This window comes from Marmota monax, unplaced genomic scaffold (genome assembly GCF_021218885.2).
Source record: "Marmota monax isolate L192 unplaced genomic scaffold, Marmota_monax_Labrador192_F-V1.1 WCK01_AAM20220418_F8-fsc00007, whole genome shotgun sequence".
NCBI lineage: Eukaryota > Metazoa > Chordata > Mammalia > Rodentia > Sciuridae > Marmota > Marmota monax.
The window spans coordinates 26,467,620-26,489,340 of NW_026692781.1; positions in this window are offsets into that span (position 1 = coordinate 26,467,620).

Sequence of the window (21,721 nt, forward strand, 5' to 3'; positions counted from 1 at the left end):
CTACTTTAAATTAGTTTTTTTTACTCAATTTTAAAACACAAGACAAGGTAACTGATGAAAGCCAAAATGACAATAATTAAAATATATCTGTTATTTTGTGAAAAAGGAATATCATTAAAAATGCAGAAGTAAGTTATGTGTTTCAGTTATGGAAGGAAAGTCCTTCAATTAATTATTAATTCAATCTTTTTTAATAAGGTCAAATAAACTCAAACAACTGACAGAGTTTTAGCATGTCAACCCAGCTAACTCATAGTTATCTTTAAAAGCTGTGTTTATTCATGTCTGGATAATAAAATGTAGAATAGTGGGTATATCTATAAATTCTAGAAATAGCATAAAGGAGAACTCTGCACGTTGGTAAATAGGTCATCCCAGGACTAGAAAAAATGAATGTCACAATGGTTTTACATGGTCCTGTCAATCAGAAGCAAATCCAGACTTGACACTTTCTCTTTCCCAACCAGCAACAAAAAGGCAGCAAGTTAGGCTCATTGCTTCCTTGATTCAACTAGTAGTTCCTCTAATGACACCAGATTCATCCAAGCATTGATGGAGATTCTTCTAAACATTAACACTAGAGAAGTCCTCAGGCAGAGCCTGAGATGCTCCTTTTCCAATGAGAAATACTGAGATATCTTATCAAAAACAGCAAGAATGATTCTGCTGAAAAAACACTAATGGGACTAGGAAGACTTTTTGCCTGCAAGAATCTGAGACTCCCCTCAAAGGTTAGGAGAAAACCAGGTGGTTAAAACAATGTATTTTAGCACTTTACCTATAATCTAAGTTGTTTAAAGATGTCCCTTTTTGTGAGGTCTGAGATTAAGTTTGAGATACATGAGTTTGCCTATAAATTCTTGCCCAATTGGTAAAAAAGGTATTAGATTGTTTTTGCATATGAATCACAGTTAACTTGGTCATATTCATGTTTTCTTATTTTAGAATTCCTCATAGCTTTACCTTGATCTATAAGTTTTTCTATCAAATACCAGTATTTGTTGCTATAGCTATGTAGTAAACATTAATATCATTGTACAATAATTCATTTCACTTTTTTTCTCCTTTGTCAGGATGTATTTAGTATAATCCATATATCTACATTTTGACACATGCTAAAGAAAAAAGCATTGAGACAGAAGAGAATTGATTCAAGAAGGAAGCCTTTCTATACAGAGAAATGAAGAACACTAGCTGTGAATGAACATATGTAATTACAAAATGTAAAACACACACCTGTGTAAAGATAATTGCATGTTAAAAGTGCACTGTGGTTTATAACACATTAAAATTTAAATGTATGACAATATAGTTAAGGCTGGGAAAAATAGAAATATGTATCATATCATGCATGATATCATACATGAAATACTTTAATATCTATTGATTCTGTACTTTATAAAGTTGGAAAGTGTACTACAAACCCTAAAGCAATGCCTAAAATGACAAAATCCTTCAGCAAAAGAAATAAAATGGTTGTATAAAAATAATATTCATAATATTTTAATCCAAAGAAAGGCTATAAATAGGAAAGGGGAATACAGAAAATATGAGACAAGTCCAAGACAAATAACAAGATGATAGACTCATTGAAAAATTGTCAATTAGATAAAAACCTAGCACCAATTATATGCTAACCAGCAGAGAAAGCTCTTTAGTTTTAAATGATCAACACATGAGTTGTACAAGTTAGTTGGTTTCACTGACATTTCCACACATACATATGTCATACCTGGATCATGTCCACCTTTCCTTAAACCCTCTCTTGTTTTCCTGTCACTTCCTTTCTTTCATTTTTATTTTATTTTATTTTATTAGTCCTTTAGTTTCATACTTTTTTTTGCAAGTGATATGATTTCTTTCTTCTTAATGGCTAAATAATATTTCATTTGTCTACATGCCACATTTTCTTTATTCATTCATCTAGGCTGATTCCATATCTTAGCTAATGTGAATGGTGATGCAATAAACATGGCTAACACAGGTATCTCTATTGTTGCTGACTTTATTTTCTTCAGCTATATACCCAGAAGGGGTATAGCTGAATCACAGGATAATTTTTTTTTAATTTTTCAAGGATCATTCATATGTGTTTCCATAGTGGCTGTACTATTTACATTTCCACAAACAGTATATAAACATACCTTAGAAAAACTTTTCAAACTTTTTCGTGCCCTAATTGACCTAACCTACCTGCCTACAGTTACTCCCTGGTTAATACATGCAAGTGGATTAATCCACCAATTAAGTTAAAATTCTCATAATCTAATCTTTTCCACCCCTGAACATTCTTGTGTGGTCTCATACGTGAGCTTCAGAGAGGCATTTCATATCTAAAGTACAACAATTTTGAACTGAATGAAAACACTATATTTGTGAAATGCCACTAAACATTACTTAGAACATTTAAAGTTCTATAGGCCTATAAAAGAAAAAAATAATGGTTTCAATGATGTCAGCCTCTGTCTTTATAACAAAAAAGAAATAAAAAGAAAATAAAATAAATTAACTAGAAGAATAAAACAAAAACTAAAATGTAAAATAATGAACATAAAACAGAAAAAAAAGAAAGTTAAAGGTATAAAGACTGATTCATTGAGAATACTTTGAGAAGTAAACTTTTTATAATTCCAATGAGACTAATCCTAAAAACAGGGTAAAGGTACAGGTGCCCAATATATAGAATGAAAGAAGTGACATTACTAAAAAAATCTGTATAAGCTAAAATAATAAAAGAGTAAGTTATAAATTGCAAAAAGGAATAAATTTAAATTTTCAGACAAGTTTGATTAAATGGACAAACACCTCAAAAGAAAAAAATTGATTAAATGAACAAATACCTCAAAAGAACTATCAAAGGATATTTAGGGAAAAATAATAATGTGAATAGTGATATATTAAATTTATGTTTAGAATCTTTCCACAAATGTATCTATAGGACCTGATTGCTTCATTGGTGAATTCTTCCAAATATTTCAAGATTTATCAATTAAAAAACAATTAATTCTACCCAACTTCTTCTGAGTCTAGTTTTACCCTGAAACTGAAACCAGAAAATATCTTACAAAATCTACCAGAATAATATGTATCCATAACTCAGATGCAAACACTATAAAGACTTTGAAGCTCAATTTAAGTTTAATCCTTAAAATGATAAATAATGTGACTAAGTATAAGAATATCAAACAGTAGAATTTATCATACTTACAAATCCTTAAGTAAAGAAAGTTAATAGGTATATGATCATTTGATACATGCAGAAAAAAATATTTGACATAATCTTAGATCTGTTCCTTATAATATTTCTTTGAAAATAGAAATTTAGGAATTTTCCTGGTCAAAGAAAGACATCTTTGAGTGATATTAGAGTTAAGGATGAAAGAATGAATACTTCCCACCCTCAGTCCTTAATAATACGTTAGGGATTTGTTCTCTAGTCAACATTTGATGGAAGTTTTATCATAACTTCATGTTTTAACTGTGTTTTGCTTTTCAAGTCATATAATGAGTGTGGACATACGAGCTTCATGAGGACATCTCTGCTCAACAGGGTTAATTCATTATATGTACAGTACTAAAAAAATTTTCTGACATGTAGAAATTATAAAATAAATACAGATCAAATGGATGTATTAACAGACACATGAATAATTAAATGAATGGATAATGTGATCTAAATTAAGGATTATCTCTGGTCATTCGTCTTTCCAGGAACTTTACTTTCCTGATGAAAATGCAAAACTTTAATCTATAGAAAAGGAAAATAAAAATCTATTTAGATGCCTTCCTTTCTTGTAATTGCCTGTATCATATTGATATAATTTATGGTGAATTCTTAGGATAAGTACACCAAAATACAAATTTTAATTATTATATAGGCTAATATCATTCTTCAATAAAATGATTAAAGTCTGTCTTTGGGGGCTATAATATTTTATTATTATGAAATCACTCTTCATGTGAGCCCAAAATGTTGTGTGAGGTAAAATGGAAAAATCTGCTTCACTCACTTTATCCAAGCTTAATGCTCAGAAGGAAGCAGGGATGGCAGATGGCAGTTCAGAGTCTTTGTGGGGTCTGGTTGCTGTTGGGACTGGCTGTGCATTTCAAAGGCACGGAGAGACACCCTCCTGCTCATATTCAGCTTAGTGAAGGCTCATATACTAATTCTTTTTTTTTTTTTTTCATCATCATTGAACAAAAGCTAAAACAAAGTTTTGATAATAATCCAAGTCCAGGTAAATGAAAATTAAACATAATATTTTTAATGCTTATTGATTAATTATGGCCTTCCTACTATTGCTGAGACTTGAGAAGAAAAACTCCCTTGTTAGCCCAGAATACTTAAAAGTCATATTTCAGTGTTTTCATCTTACAAATAATGAATTACCTTCCCATGAGTATGTTCAAAATGTCTTCTGTGTAATAAGAAGGTTTTATTGTAAAATAGGTACCATCATAGTGCAAGCAGATCCATTAAGTTGTAGCAAAATTCCCAACTCAAACATATCCACACTTCTAATTATTTTAATGAAAGAAGCTTCTGTGCTCTACTTGTAAAACTCAAAGGAGATTTCCCTTATTTTCAATCAACTTTCAGTTGTCACAGAAGCAAACATGACAGAAGAAAAGACAAAATAACCAGTTAAACTTTTCTTACTTTATGTATCTAAGCTGTTGTATTTAATTAACACAAGTGCTTAAATGACAAAGAAAGAAATCTTAAATCAGAATATGGACTTTTAATTATATTTCTAATGTATTATCACTGCATATACGTAATACATATATACAATCAATGTTTCTTTGAAATTATGCATTACCATTGCCTTTGAAACTAATGAATACAAACCTTTTGAGATTAAATTGTTTTCCTTAAGTTTTAGAATTTATTTTTCCAAAACACGTACACTGCAAAAATTTCAGGTTATTGTCCTCAAAAACTTCTCTGAGAGTTTTGAAATGATATTAATGATCATTATCTATTGATATTCTTTCTCATGAGATTCAGTAAGTTTTATTTAAAAGGTCTCTCATTTATTATAAATGATTTTTTCTTAAAATAAGATCTATTGTAAATATTTTGAGTATGATTAGTGAAAATGAAGGAAAAATAGCTATTTCTAATAACACCACCAAAACACCTAACTCCAACTCAAGAAGTCTTATTTGAAGAGGAGAGAGAGAATTAATTTATTGGATCTAAAATTGTAGTACTGATTTTTGAAATGTTCTTTCTTTTTATATTTAAACTTTCATTGTCGAGTCATTGTAAAAATAATTCTAAAGAATAGAAAAATCAATCCCACTCATGACTTTATGCTTCCTACAAATGGTTTCTTGTGCAGTAAGTGGAAATAGAGCTCCACATGTATTGGAAACACAAATTACAAATGTGGAAATAGAGTAGTTCCTACAGTTTAACTGCAGTGAGCCTGACATCTGGCAGCTCCACTGCTGGGACTCTCCACTTGAGGGCAATTCGCTGCTCATTTTTAGGTTAGTTTAACATTTTCCCTGTGCAGCAACTTGCTGTGTCCATAGTACACATTGCTCTGAGATAGGAAAACCAAGAAGCAACTGATGGTGAGATGAGAGAGGTCACAACAAAAGTGATTTTTCCTTACTCTTTCCCTTTCTCATTAGGAGCATAAATTCTCTTATTTACTAAATGACATGTAAGCATATCACTTATAGATGACATGGAGTGTAAGAACTATGAAGTTTTTCTTATTTGCTGTAGGTTAAAATTCAGTTCTAGAAGTTAGTATATTCCCTTAATTTTTAAATTTTTTTTGAGAGAGAGAGAGAGAGATTTTTTTCATATTCATTTTTTAGTTTTTGATGGACATAACATTTTTATTTGTATGTGGTGCTGAGGATGGAACCCAGTGACGCGCGCATGCTAGGCAAGCACGCTACTGCTTGAGCCACATCCCCAGCCCAATATTCTCTTAATTTTTATATGTTATACTTTTTGTATACTACATATTTTACAGTTTTGATCATAATAGTGGTTTTCAATAATTCTGGAAATTTATAAATTATTAAATCAACATTCAGTGATCCTAGTTGCATAAGATATTGCATGAGTTAGTCATTCTAAGATTGGACAACCTGGAAATACACTGTATTTACACTTTTGGGGGCTAAATGTCACAGTGACAATTACATCGATAGCTATGAGAAACTCTGAAGTTAAAAATTACATCAGGATTTGTTTCCATCAGGACTTAAAATTAATTGTTCTTTTAACATCTGTAAGAACGTTTTGGAAAAAGTTAGGACATTTTAGAATGAATGGTTTGGGTAATTTGAAAACAACTGTATGCTTACAGAAATAATTCTTAGTATGATATACTAAATTTGATACAAATTTTAATAAGGATGCTAAATATTATCAAATGACTTTAGGTCATCTGCTTTGCATGACATATCCATGGGAAATGCTGGAAGGCAAGCTCATATTTTTACTTCCTAGAATGTTCTCTACAGGTATTGTCATTATACTTCATGTTAAACCAGATGGAGTCATAAAAATAAATAATAGTATCTTTAAAAATACTTGAATACAATGTTTTAGTATGTACATGTAGTTTTAAAAATAATAATCAATAACATGGAATTATATGATACATTATTCTCAAGATCCAGAGGCAAAAATCTTCACTTTTTCATCTAATGGGAAAATTCGGGTACAAACGTGCAATTTTAGACAGTAAGAATGTCTTTCGGTGAATTGTTTGTTCCATCTGTCACAAACTCCACATTTTACCACTGACAACTTTGTGATGTGATCCAGGAAATTGTTCCCAGCAGGTCCCATCATATTGAATAATGGTCTCTTTTATATGAGCAGGTTGTTAAATCAGTGATATTCCCAATTTCAGCTTGAAATGGAAATCAACACCAAACTCAAATAAGTGGAACTGATGTTTACCTATAGAGAGCCATGCATGTGATTTTGGAAATGTAGTTAATGCAATCCAGACCATATAAAAAACAATAAAAATAAAATAGAAAAGTGGTATTCACATTCTTAAAAATGAGAACCAGTCATGGAAAGAAAAATTCAAACCCTCTTTAATATATTTTACTAATTTTGATAATTATGCAATATGCATTCTTTGTTGACTCAGGTTCGCTGATTTCCAAGGAAAATGTTAGTGGCAGACAGCGGAATATAGGAATTGTGGTATTTGGTGTTCTGTTTATCTATGTTTCATGAGTAATTATATCAAAATATGGTGGTTCAAAATAAGAAACATTTCTATGCATGAAGTATTTTCATGGGTGGGTAATTCAGGCAGGTCTTCCCATGTCTATTCTCCTCTATGTGTATCTACGGGGATCATCCAGTATATTTCAGCTAACAGCTGAAAAATACAGAGTGTCTAAGACAGCATCACTCATATGCCTGATAGCCTGGGGCAAAGACTGGAAGGCTGTGCCCAGCTAGGCCCCTTTCCATCTCCTTGTAGTATCATTGCCCCTGCAAATGGCCTCTCCAGCACGATAGTCAACTGACAGGTTGGCTTAGGATTCCACAATAAAAATGAAGAGGTTTCTAGTATTCACTAGAACTATTTCTACCGCAGGTTTTTTCAACACAGCCTCTAAAGAAACCCTGATTCAAGGGGAGAGAAAATAGACCTCAGTTTTTGATAAATAAAGCATCAAAGAATTCTCAGACATGTTAAATCTACTACAGCCTATTATTTATTCTCAAAATAGTTACCTTCTCCCACATGAAAAATATACTCATCCCTTCAGCTGTTGACTGAATTTTGCCCCCTTCCCCACAGAAATTCACAAGTTAAACCTCATCTCCCATTTGATACTTGAAAATGGGGTCCTTTGCAGAACTAATGGGGGTACAGCCATCATGATGAAATTTGTGAGAGGAAGGGACAGCAAAGCGTTCTTGACACCCTGAGAAAGGATGGTGAGAAATCAACCATCTGCACGTGAGGAAGGGAGCTTTTTCTAAAGCCAAACAATGTGGTACACTGATCTCAGACTACCATTCTCTGGAACTATGAAGATTTTAATTTCTGTTGTTGTCTTCCATTCTAGAATATTTTTTATGGAAACATGATCAAATTAAAATCTTTGGATCCAAGAAGTAGAATGCTGCTCTAAAGAATACCTAAATGTGGATGCTGTTTTGAAGCTGGATAATGGATAGTGGTGCAAACAATATTTGAGGTGCATTCTAAAAAAAAAGGGGGGGGGGGACATTAGAGGTAATTGTAGAGGGTATTCAGAAAGAAAAAAAAAGAGCTGCAAAAGTAGGCTATGAGTAGAAATTCTAATTTTAAGGGAGGGTCCCAGATGGAAGGGAGGAAGATCACAGGAGAAAATGGGATCTTTGTAATAAAGTGGTGAACAACTTGGCTCAACTGTGTTCTAATGATTTGTGGACAATACAATATGTGAGATATGAAGCTGAATATATAGCTAAGGAGATTTTTTTTAGTAAAATTGTGAAGGAAGAACTTTGTTCTTCTTAGCAGCTTCCAGTAAAATGTGAGGCAAGAAAGATGAATCCAAGAAGGAATTATTAAAGTAAAATAAATCAGATTTTGGAGATAATGTGCATTTTCAGCCTGTCCATATTTCCAAACAGAATAACAAGACAACTTGCTCTAAAGAGCAAACTAAGTAAAGAGCACACTATGACTTAGTAAATACATGAAAATAAGATCACTGGAGCTACTCAGAAACAAATCAACTATTTTACTAGAATCCAGAAATAAGGATGGCATGCCAGTGTACAGGATAATAGTTTGAACTAAATGTTACATGAAAAGAGACAGAATGAAGGAAGACTACCAGACTTCTTAATTCATCAAGAGAAGATCTAGTGACGTTTAGCTTTAAATATATGATATTCAACACAGGGAAATAAGCCTCCAATTTGATTCAGAGATCATCAGAGTTGCTACCTTGCTTTCTAAGTGTGGGGCTGTTTATTCAGTATCAACTGGTCTGATGGCCTCCACCCAAAGTCTTGGGGGTTTGGTTGAATTGTCTTGCAGACAGTGGGAATAGGGCCACCCTGCAGAACCTCAGATAATATACCTTCTATCCTATAGAACCAAGGGGCTGGATCCAACCCAGTGGGTCCAGAGGTGGAATTGCCACTCCAGTAGACCTGGAATGTAGTATGTTGCACCACAAAGGGATTATTCTCAAGAATTATATTCGAGGGAATTTGACTTGCTAGGTTTTGAATTTGGTTGAAACACTGCACCTCTTCTTTTTCCTAGATCTTATTTTTACCATAGGACTCTCTGTGCTATGTCTGCTCTACCATTGTAATTTGGAAATGCATAACTCATCTGGATTCACACATTCATATCTGGAAAGAAAGCATATCTCAGGTCTCACCCATATCTGATTTGGATATTTAGATTAGACTTTGAACTTTAGAATTGATGTCAGAATGGATTAAGACTTTGGAACTGATGAAATATAATGATTATATTTTGAATGTGAGAAAGATATGCAATTTAGACAATCAGGGATATATGCTATGGGCTAATATGTATCTCCTCAAATTTATATGTTGAAGCCATAACTCTTTATTACATTGCATTGGAGAAAGGGCATTTAATGAAGTTATTGAGATTGGATGAGGTTATAAAGGTGAAGCTCTGATTCTACAGAGCTGATGATAAATGAAAGAGACACCAGAACTCACCCTCTAGGTCATGTGAGAACATAGTGAGAGGGCAGCTATCCACAATTCACAGAGCAAGGAACCAATCATGGCTTCACCAGAAACCAGTTGTGCTAGCATCATGATTTTGATCTTCTAAGCACTAGAAATGTGAGAAAAATTCTGTTTATTAACATCTAGTGGATATTTTCTCATGACATCCCACACTAACATAAGAAATTTTGGTTTATTAAGTGGATATTTACAAATTAGGTTGCATTATAGAGTAATTCCAATGAATATATATAATATCCTACTTTATTGATATTAATATTAAGTATGTATTTATGTTAACTAATGAGTGCCTTGTAATATCAGGTAAAAATTTAAATTTGGGAAGGAGTATTTAAGAAAAAAGATGAAGATTTTGGGAAAAATGGGGATGCTATGATTAACTTAAATCTTTTCTATGCTTCTCACTGTTCATTTAGATAATGGTAATTCATAGAAATAACAATATCTTCATATTGTTTGCATTACATTGGAGTGAAATGATTGCTAGAAATTTAGCTGTTCAACTATAGGCTAGTTCTGAGTACTGGAAAAAATTAGAATGAAAGAGAAAATTAGGCCCAAGTTTTCAACAAGATGAAAGATAAATTTGGTAAAAATAAGTAAGTGGAATATTTTTTGAAACTCCATAGATATTCTGTCATCTTTATAAATGTCTATATAAACCAGGAAATATTATTCAAAATGCCTCTTGTAGCATCACTGGGAAGACACCTCATCATATATGTAAAATATCTACTTTTCTCTCTGGCCCCTACTGGGTGTGCTTGTATTGGTCAGGGCAGATACCTGAGATAACTAAGATTATTGCATCTTGTTTTTATAACATGAAAGTGGTCGGAGAATTCATGTGGATTATTATAGACAGCTCAGGGTTTCCAAAGTCTCATTAATCTAGATAGCCAGAAAACAAGACATGAAATCATATGAATAATTAAAGAATTAGTTCACATTAGGAAAGGAAATGTATGGTTTTTTTTGCAATTGTTCAGTTGACAAGAGTCTGCACAATAATGTGTCTCATCATGTATGAAATTTTCTCTTTTGTTATTTTTCACTGATTCAAATTTAATGGGATGGGACTGCTATTTCTGCTATTGTATGTGATAGGGTCAGGGCTCTCAGATGGCAGGTTCTTCAATTTCACTATGTGAGTCTCTACTGTATTTTTCAACTTTAGCAGAAAGTTTATGTTTCTTTGCAAAGACAGTTTTGTAAGTAAGAAAACATAAAGCTGACATTTGGGACCAAACATAGAGCATTTGGACAACATTCCATGAGAAGTTTTGAAAAATGTGTACTTGTTGCATTTGAAAGGATTTTGAAGTGTACAAGTTTCTAGATATATGTGCAGACAGTGGCATCTTTGTACCAAGAAGAATAGTTGGACCCTAAAGGAGTACCTTTTCAGGAAAAATGTGAAGATAATTTTGACTTTAACAATTCTTGTGTACAGTATTTTGAGTTTTAGAATTTATAACTTCTACATTATATTTTTAGGAAATTCTCTTTTTTAAGTTAGCATCACCCAGTTGGATTAAATAAAAATGTATTTTATCACATATCCTTCAGGAACTTATCAAGGAAAATAAGTAAATCTCAATAATAGACTGAAATAGCAGTATGTAAACTCAATGTAAATGCTCCTTTACTTCCAGTAAAAGACAGGATACCAATCAATTAATTAAACAAAATTACAATTTGTTTAAAATCTCTTTGAATGTATTTTTTAAATTTTATATTTAACATTATTTTTTTAAATTCTTCAAACATATACTACACAAGTACTTTTGGAGAATTACAAGAATATGAAAACTTTTTTAAAATTTTTGTACTTTTTACCTTTAGAGAATTCTAAGACATTAAAAGATAATTTTATTTTTAATCAATGTAAGAATAATAATGTGTAGAAAAAGATGACAGATTATTCTTAGGAAGGCAAATTATTGTACTTTAGACTGGAATCACTTTGAATTTATGTTATTTTTCCTCTAATAATAAGCAGAAGGAAGGCAGTCCTGTGAATTAAAATATCATCCCATCAGTTTCAAACAATTCCTTTTTGTTGGATGAAGTCTTAACAAATCCCCTGATTTCCACAATGAAGTTTTTCTGGGTAGATGAGATCTCTCGTTCATTCTTCTCCTGGTAGTCCTAGTGAAGTCAGCTGTGGAGGTGTATATCTTGAGGATGAAGAGGCATACATCTCCTCTGAAGACAGTTATTTATGTGCAGCTTTTTTTTTTTGTCAGAGTCAAATTGGTTGTCCTGTATTGATAAGGAGGAGACTTGTCATAAAAATTAAAAACACACAAAAGAACCGTTGAAATCTCATTTTGAGCCACACACAAGTGGAGCAATGGCTCTTAAAGTAAACCAAACATTTGTAAATAGCTTGTGTAATATTTGGATGGCTGTTCTCAATTTGAATGACTGTAAGGAAAATAAAAGGAGACACAGAGGCAAGATGCAGAGGCAGAATGGCAGAATAGCAGAATAGTCAAGCCACCAGCTTTATTTATATCAATGGGTTACAATAGGTCACTGGCATCATTGTGTCATTAGACAGGTTGCAGAGTTAGCAGCATTATGCAGCTTATCCCTCAGTTATATGCTATAGTTACACTGTGCAAAGTTGTGTAGCTCTCAAGAAATTCCATTGTTTAAATTTTCTGTTATGTGCATAGGTTCAGGTGCAGCAGAACTTGGTGAAACACTGTGGTTGTCTAGCAAGAGAGTTTCTTTATTCCCAGGAGCTGTGTGAGATCAAGGTTGAGGCTAAAAAGACTCTACCACAGAGCCTCCTCAGGCAGGACGTTGCTATAGCAGCTAGGCATCCTATGCCTTGGCACAGAAATTTTCCTAGCAGCCAGGCATTCTATGTCTTTGCACATTAATTTCCTAGCCACCAAGCATGCCACAGTCATGAAACCATCAGAGACCTCAGTCTCAAACACAGAACCCTTACAAATGACAAACTTCAAATGACACCCAGCTGCACTTTCCAGAAAAGTTAATTTTGGAATATATTCTAGTTTAAATTTCCACTAAAGGCAATAATATAGAATAATATATTATTTAGACTTGTACTTGACTAACTATGGATCCACAGAAGGCTAAAGATTGAAAGTGCACATGTTGGCAGAGCCTAGCAATTAATTTTTCAGAAAGAACAAAACAAAGTGCAACATTGTTAAGAACTGCGATATTATTTGCAAGTTTGTGTGTCTTAAGAACTTTGATACAAAATACATTTTAGTGAAATTCAATGCTATATTTTTTCTTAATATTAATGATTTGATTATAACTTGACTTCACAGGGATGTACTATTAAGAGTACAAATAAAACCAACTTTATTGTTTTTGCTAATTGGTAGCAGTCTTTTATATTGAAAAATAAGAATAAAGAATCATGTGGTATATTTCAATTTCTATAGCTGTTTAATGTAATTTTCCATGGAATAATAGAATAGACCTTATAATATTCACTTCATAGCATTGTTATAGGAATAAAGTGAATTATCATATTAAAGCATTTAATAGTGCCTGACATTTTAAATTATACAATTTCATGTGTGTAGGGTGGGAAGACTGACTATGAAACATAACTACTTAGAGAAAGCAACTGTCATAACTAGGATGAAACTTGGATGTAGTGAAATCATTGGAGGCTGCAGGTGAGATCATTTATGAGAAAGAAACCCAGCCAAGCCTCATGGGTCATGGACTGTTAGGCATTGCCAGAAGCCTTGTTCCTCATAAACATAAGGAAGTTCCTAAAACTTCTATAAAAAACACATGCTGTTAAGAAGTGGTGGTTAATGAGATTCTGTGAAGATTGAAAAAGTGGCTTATTTTATTAAGAATAAAATATATAGTATAAGAAAAATTCGGGAAATCTCTACAAATCACCCTTGTTTTGACAATTTATTTATTGCCTTCCCTAACATTTAGAGTTTCACTGAATTCTTGCTGTGAAATGTTTTTAATAAACAAAGGTAAGCAATATTTGCTAAGATTAAAAAAAAGTTTTATGTTTCTTTACAGAGTCAGTTTTGAAGACTCCATTAATGATACAAGTTGGCACAGCTACCTTGTAAGGTCCGTGGTACATTCCCAGCAGTGTGGGAAGCCATCCTTGAAACACAGGAGGATCTTCTCTACACTTGGAAGCCAGGGAAGGATAGGACTGGCATTGGAACTTCCTGTGCCTCTCCTACCATGACAGATGGCCCAATGCACATGAATTTCCCCTCGCTCTGCTAGAAGGGTTCCTCATAGTAGCACAAGAGATGGGCGGAACCCATTAGGGACCCAACAGCCCATCTTTAACCTTTTTTGGGAAAGAACATTCTGTAGAATCTGTAGAATCTCTTTGAGGTCTTCTGACGCAAATAAAGCAGGCGTGGGCTACATTTTATCAGAAGCTTGATCCCACCTTTGAAATTACTTTTTGTGTTCTGTTTTTTTTTTTTTTTGTTGTTTGTTTGTTTGTTTCTTTTTTGCTGTTCTATTTTTCCTAGCTTATATTTCTCAGCCAGCCCATTCCAGGGAGGGAAACCTCATTCCCACTGCCCCTGTGGGACATGGGCAGGACAACAACCATCTTTTCCTGAGGATTCTCAGGTCTGTCATTTTGTTTGTTTGTTTGTTTTGGTTTTGTTTCTGGTTTGGTTTAGTTTGTTTTTTTGATGTTATTTTTCAAATTAAGTCATTCTATTGTCACTAATTGCTACTACATTTTGAAAAAGGTTAAACTCCAATTTTGTAACTTTTGTTGTTTTGATTCTAGAGAGAAAAGACAAGAAGAGCTAAATAGACAAAAGAGCATGACAAGAACAGATCTATTTTTCTAAGTTATTTTTTCTTTTGATTATTTTATTAAAAAAACAAATTCTTTCATTGTTTTGATTATAAGAGTTTATGTTCATTTATTTTAGAACATATATAAATAAGAGAAACCTATGATAACCATCACCAATTGTTCTGCTTACAGAGATATTAAGAGTCATATATATATTTCTGTGTATTTTGCTTACTCTTGATTAAGAGTTGCATAGTATATCACAAAGGTAATATTTATCATATAATCCCCTCATTCATGTTATTTATTATCCTTTTATATAATCTACTATATAACCTTATACATTTACTTCTGTTATCTAAGTTGACATAAATTATGCTTAAAGGATTATGATGAGTACTATATAATATACATATATAAAACTTTTAAGTGACTTTCAGCTATCTAACCTTAAAGATTATTGTTTCCCATTATGTTAAAGTAAGTACTGAATAATGCCTAAACTGAATGTTTGTAGCTAATAGGCTTCCCTCTAGTTTGCACATGTACTCAAAATTCTAGGAGTTGAAGTAATCACCTTTGTGTCCAAAAAAACTATTCCAGCTCTATGTTTTATTGGTTATAATTTTAATTAAGATTAACTCAAAATTAAATATGGGATATATTTCTCTAATAATATTGTTGAATATTTGGAAAATACAATGTAATATTAAATTACTGATAAAATATTTATGTAACTATTGGTGTACAGATCATCTATAACAGATTAATATAGTGTATTTGAAACTGTGCTTGAGATTTCTTTGAAAGTAAATTTAAGACATGTAAAATTCTCAGTATGAGAATTTGTAGTGTATATGTGCAAGTATCATTTTTGTGGTAAGAGAAAAGAGAAAAATAAAAGCAAAGCAGGGGGATTTTATATGCAAAATTTTACATACTGAGACAAGACCTTGGTCCTATACCCGAGTGGTAAATAAGCATGCTATTTTGCTTTTGCTTAAAATAAAACTGTTAAGGTAGGAATGTCAAAAACTTATTCAATTAACTTGCTGGTTACTGATCCAGATCATGTCAGACAAGAGCTCTTCTAATGTTGCCAAATTGTCCTTCCAATAGTTTGAACAGATGTACACTCCCAATAGCAGTGCACAGAAGAGGCTGTTCCCCTGCTGTGACCAAGTGACATTAGTGACTAGGTTGTACATTCATGCCTTGGTTGAATGAGAGATTCCTTCATGCTTTAATATGCATTTTATTTCTAAAACAGATTTATATGGAAATATCTCTATTAGTCAATCATAATTCTTTTAAATTGCTTCTTCATTTCTTTCACTAATGTTTTCATAATTATCATTGACTTTTCTATTATATATGAGTTCATTTTATATATTTCAGTTAAGAATTTTTTATTGTTGATTTTTAAAAATTTATATTATTTTGAATATAATTTGAATATAATTTTGTTCATATTATGTTGCCAAATGTACCATATCAATGTTTTCTTTTTTAGTTTCTTACTTTGGAAGGCCTTTGTTACAACAAACTTATATAAATATCAGTATTTTTTAAAATATTTGACACTTATCTTTATTTAGGACTCATTAATTATGCATATTAATAAGATTCATTGCAATATGTCTGTACATGGACGTGAATACAGGGTACATCAATCATATCTGCTATTTCTATAACCTACTATATATTACAGTTCTAATATTAGAAGTCACTATTTTGAATTTTCATGTTGCTTGTACAGTAACAGTACAAACAAGCAATGTGTACACAAACACTTATGTGTATTCACACTTGGGCACATTTATACCCATAAAAGTCAATTTCTGTGCTAATGTATTATTCCACCTGTGAGTAACATTTCCTTGTCAGGCTTTATAATACTTTTAAAATCATTCTATGAGTGACTTCTCATTTTGCTTTAATTTTAAATATTTTTTCTCTGTGAGTCATTATTCAAATATACTATCAATTTTGTCAAGATTAGTTTGAGTGAAGTTGACAGCATTGCAACATGAAACATTTTAAGAAACACTACTTCTCTCTGTCTCCTCTGCTCTCTTTTTAGCATCTCATTTATGTCTTTAGTATACCGCCACTTCTCAAATATGTCTTCTACATTTCTCTGAAGTTTATTTTTGGCTGTGTGAGCTGCTTTTGCCCAGGAATTGCTAGAAGTAAATTTTACATTCATACTGCATATGTTTTTCTAAATATCAACCTATGTATTTTATTCATTTGGAATTTTTATTTGGATTTTTCAGGTAGATAACTGTATCATATGAAAACAATCATAACATTTATTTTATTCATGAGCAATTTGTTTTTCTTGAAAATTTCTAATACCCAAACTCCCAATAACATAAAAGTAATGAAGCAGATAGTAGCTATTCCCCACACTTTACATAAGTGATTAGAAATCATTGTTTGTCACCTTTTTCTAATGCTCATTTGATTTTTTGTTTCCCTACCTAGATTATAAAATTATTTGGAATTTTACATGTTAAATCTTATAATTCCATCTTTGATGACTTAATTTATACTTCTAATTTAAATCTTCCAAATTATGATTTTCATTTATAAAAATTCCTCCTGTTGTTCTTCACACTTACTTAATCCACTAATTGTGGAACTCATTATTTTATAGAATCAATTTTAAAACTCATTTTTCTTGAGTTCATGTTTTTGTTCTCCTGTAACTTTCTGGTCCTGCATTATTATATTCTAAGTAAGTATTATTCTATTTTCTGCTGGCCTTAGTTATTTTTGATACAGTTTTACTTATCATTTTGTTTGTTCTTCTCTATGTAATATTTCTTTTTCTCTGATTTCAAGATGTTCTTCTTATTTTTAGCTTTTAACCATCTTATATATACCTAAATGTGATTTTCCTTCATTTGCCTTACTTGGAATTTGTTGGTCTAAAAGTTGTGAGTGAGTGTTTCAAATAAAGTTCAAAAAATTTCCATATATATATATATATATATATATATATATATATATATATATATATATATAATTTTTTATTCTGCTGCATTTCATCTTGTTTATGCCTCCTCCTGGGACTCATATTACATAGGTGATGTGAAGATAGATATTTCAATGCAGGTGTTCTTGGAATAAAGATTATTTGGTGCTAGAATTTGTTATTCTTTGAAAAACATAGTAAATGTCTCTGTTATGAACTTGACCTCCTACAGGTATGTATTTTTTAATAGCACTGGAGATGAAAGAAGAAAGTTTTTAACTTGTTACACTATATCATGTCCTTTAAATAATTTATTTTGTCTGTTGAATCTTTCCTGCTCTCAATTTTCTTGTAAAATTCTCTTCAAAGGATTTTTGAAAGAGTCACCATAATATCTGCCTGCCTTTCTACCTTTGACTTTTCTTACTCTATTATCTTTTTTAAAAGATATTATCTTTACATTTTTACAATAATATATTTATGTGAATCTCAAACATATGACATGTTATGTGTTTTATCTTTCAGATATGTTTTCCTATGTGTAGATATTAAACATAAATGGTATAGTTTCTTCTTCATATTTTCCTGCATTATTCAAGAAATGAACATCAAAGCTGGTTTCAATACCTAAATTTAATAATTTATCTAGGTCAGCATTCTTTTTATCTGGACTTTTTGTACTTAAATTTGTCTAAGTGTTATGCAGAGTTATATCTATAGTAAGTAAGTAATGAAGAAGATAGTAGCTATTCCCCACACTTTACATAAGTGTGGGGAATAGCTACTATTCCTTTGTATAAAAATAATTTTTCCTTTTCATTTTGTTCATTTATAAAAATTAAATTATTAAAATAAATATTTTAATTGGATCTGATATCAAAGGAAAGATTGTATTCAATGGTACCAGAAAACAATTTACACAGCAAAACAAATGAGTGGCTGCTGATAATACTAACTACCCATTAACTAAAAATAACCTAGTTGATGCAGAGGAAAATCACTACATATCAGAGAATGTTAACATTGAAATGTGACTTTCCAAAGAGAAGTAATAAAGGAGAGAAAGCACAGGGATGTATGATAAACATGTGTGTGGGGGAGACGGAAATTAACACATATAAATCAATGGAGCTAGAGGATCAAATGAAGAAAGTTGAGGAATTATTAAAAGTATTTTCTTAAATGTGGTGGAAAGAAATGCAGAAGTAGGGGATATTTTCAGGGAGTCTTGTACATTGCTAAAGTTATATTTTTAATTTTTAGATAAATAGCATAAGATTTTAGGAACACTACTATTAGAAATAACATTGAAAAATCTAGAGGATATTGGACTAATTTTAAAAAATCATTTATTTTATGTCTTTTAATGGTCTCTCAGTTGATTCTTAGTTCATAAGGCAAATTTCATCTTGACAGTAACAGAAGGAGTAAAAAACAAAACAAAAAAAAACACTTTTGAGATTACACATGAATACACATTAAATACAATGTTACAAACTCTGAAGCATTTAAAATCACTAAATGTCAAAGCAAAGAATACTGTTATTTAAAATTATTCTAATAAGCAGTACCAACTAATAACTGTTATCCATAATCCACACATTTTTTTAATAGTTATGTTTTTGAACTTTATTATTCTACAATTTTTAACAATAAAAAATACCAGCCAACACAGTTAAATTCATAGACAAGTAACAAATTTTGAAAAGGCAGAAATTATATATTTTCAAGAGTAAAACAAGGTAATATAACCAAATACTTTAAAAACATAGTTTGTCATCTTGATCCTATATTCAGTTGAACCAAGAAAGATTTGAAAAAGAAAATCAACACCGGACCTTTAGAGCAAAGAAATTTCTCTGTATGATATTATAATTGTGGACCCCTGTTATTACACATTTGTCCAAATATGTAGAAGGTACAACACCAAAATTCAACCCTAAGTATAAAGTATGGTTCTAAGTGATAATAAGGTGTCAATCTAAGTTCATCCATAGTAACAATTGCCTCAATTGAGTAGGTGATATTACCAATAGAGAAGGCTAATGAATGCATGAGGGCAGAGGATATAATAGAAATCACTGTAAATTTTACTCAATTTTGCTATGAAACTAAAAGTGCTATAAAAAAGTAAAGTTTTTTTTAAATGATAAGAGAATAAAAAACAAAATTAGATACAAAAACATAAAAAAGTGTCTGAAATTTAATATCTGTACAGATTATTTTTTTGGTCAAAACCACTTTGGAATTAGAATTGCCAAAGTATTGTTTTAATCAGCTTCTGTGTCACTGTGACCAAAACAATTTAGAGAAGGAAAGATTTATTTGGCTTTCAGAGGTCTCAATCCATAGATGACTAAATTCATTGCTTTGGACCCAAGTTAAGCCAGAACATCGTGGGTGAAAGGCCCAGTGGAAGAAAACTTCTCGGATTATAGTAGGGTGAGGAAGCATATATAGCAGTGGGAAGGACCCACAGGGAAGATGCATCCTTCCATCATATGTTCTCAGTGACCCACCTCTTACAGTCATGTCCCATCTTCCTAGAGGTACCACCCAGCCTGTCCATTCAAACTAGAATGAAAGCTGAACAGGTGGCAGCTCTCATAATCTAATCATTTACCTCTGAATATTCCTACCTTAACAGGAGTTTTTAGAGGACACTTCATATCCAAAACATAACAAGTACCCCGATTCACATATTGCTGTTAACAGTGTCAGCAATCAAGAATTGAAAAAAAAATCAATTACAAAGTTATAAAAATGAATCCAAGCCTACAATTCTGTTATAGAGACTATGTTAATCCATATATTTAAATGACACACTAAGAACAGGCAATAGTTCTTGGAAGGAAAGAGACTCACATTTTTTTTTTAAAAAACATTAGTGTTTTGTTTCAGTTTTTTTTTTTTTCTAAAATCATAAACATTAACCCATGCAAGGCAAATGTCAATGTTTGTGTTGAGATATATATTATTCTTGGGAAGCATCAGTATTTTGTTTTATTTATATACAAGGAACCGCATATCAATATAAATGTTAACATGAATGGTGGATGTAGACATCCTATGCTTAGCTTTCCCATCAAGAGGACATGCTGTAGGAAGTGGAGCTGATGAACACCTTTACCTGTATAACAGATTCTGTTAAATTTATTTGCAAGTCTTTGAATCCACTATGCATGCACATCAGCAATGCTTCCCTAGACTGTTCCACCCAATGTTGGAAATTGATAGAAAGGAGCCATTTCTATCCAAGACCGGATTTCTCAATGGGCTATTTTGGTATGGAGAGTCCCCATTAGTCTGGAGGAGGTTTGGTCAGAAATGTGCTGTGCTTTGAGCCTCTACCGCTCCCTGCTTATTCCTTCTCCCTTTCCTTTACCCTTCACAGATGGATCTTTTTCAGTAAATCTCACTTGTATGATCCTCAGACAACAGCCCAAATAACACTATTTGGTTGTCTGAGTAGTCATTTAGCACCCTTTATGTTTTGCTTGCTTTATTTGGTACTTCCTATTAAAGATTATATATATATATATATATATATATATATATATATATATATATAGTTATATATTCTGTATAACCATATTATATCTGCTCATAATTTTGACTGCAGTGATCATTTTAAGATAGAGCTTAAAAAATAGACATTTTCCTTTTTAAAATAGGAATCCTGATAAGTAGTGTGAAAATTTGCTTTCAAAAATGTTTACATAATAATATATATGAACTAATTACAGAGCTCAAAATTCAATCAATGTGAAAGTCAATCTATTTTAATACTATTGCAATTAAATATTGAGAATTATATAAAATGATTTTTGTATTATAAGAGAATATTGAATGAACAACATAAATAAATGTGAAAGATTGATTTGATAATTTATACTTATGATTCAAATCTCCATTAGGAGTTATGTGTGGTTAATTAAAATTAGATTATTTTCAATATTTGTGTTTGAAATCTTATTTTGTATTTTGAACAGCTATTTTGCAGATAATAAATATGTATAGCACTTTGCATTTATACATGTTAATATAGTCTAATTAAGTCTAGCCTAATTTGGAGGGCTATTATTGTAACTCATGCTATCTTTTTCAGTATTATATCATCTATAAATCTATAGTAATTGTCAAGGAATTTAAAGGAATGTTACAAATACATATTTCTTAGGCATTCTACTACAAATCA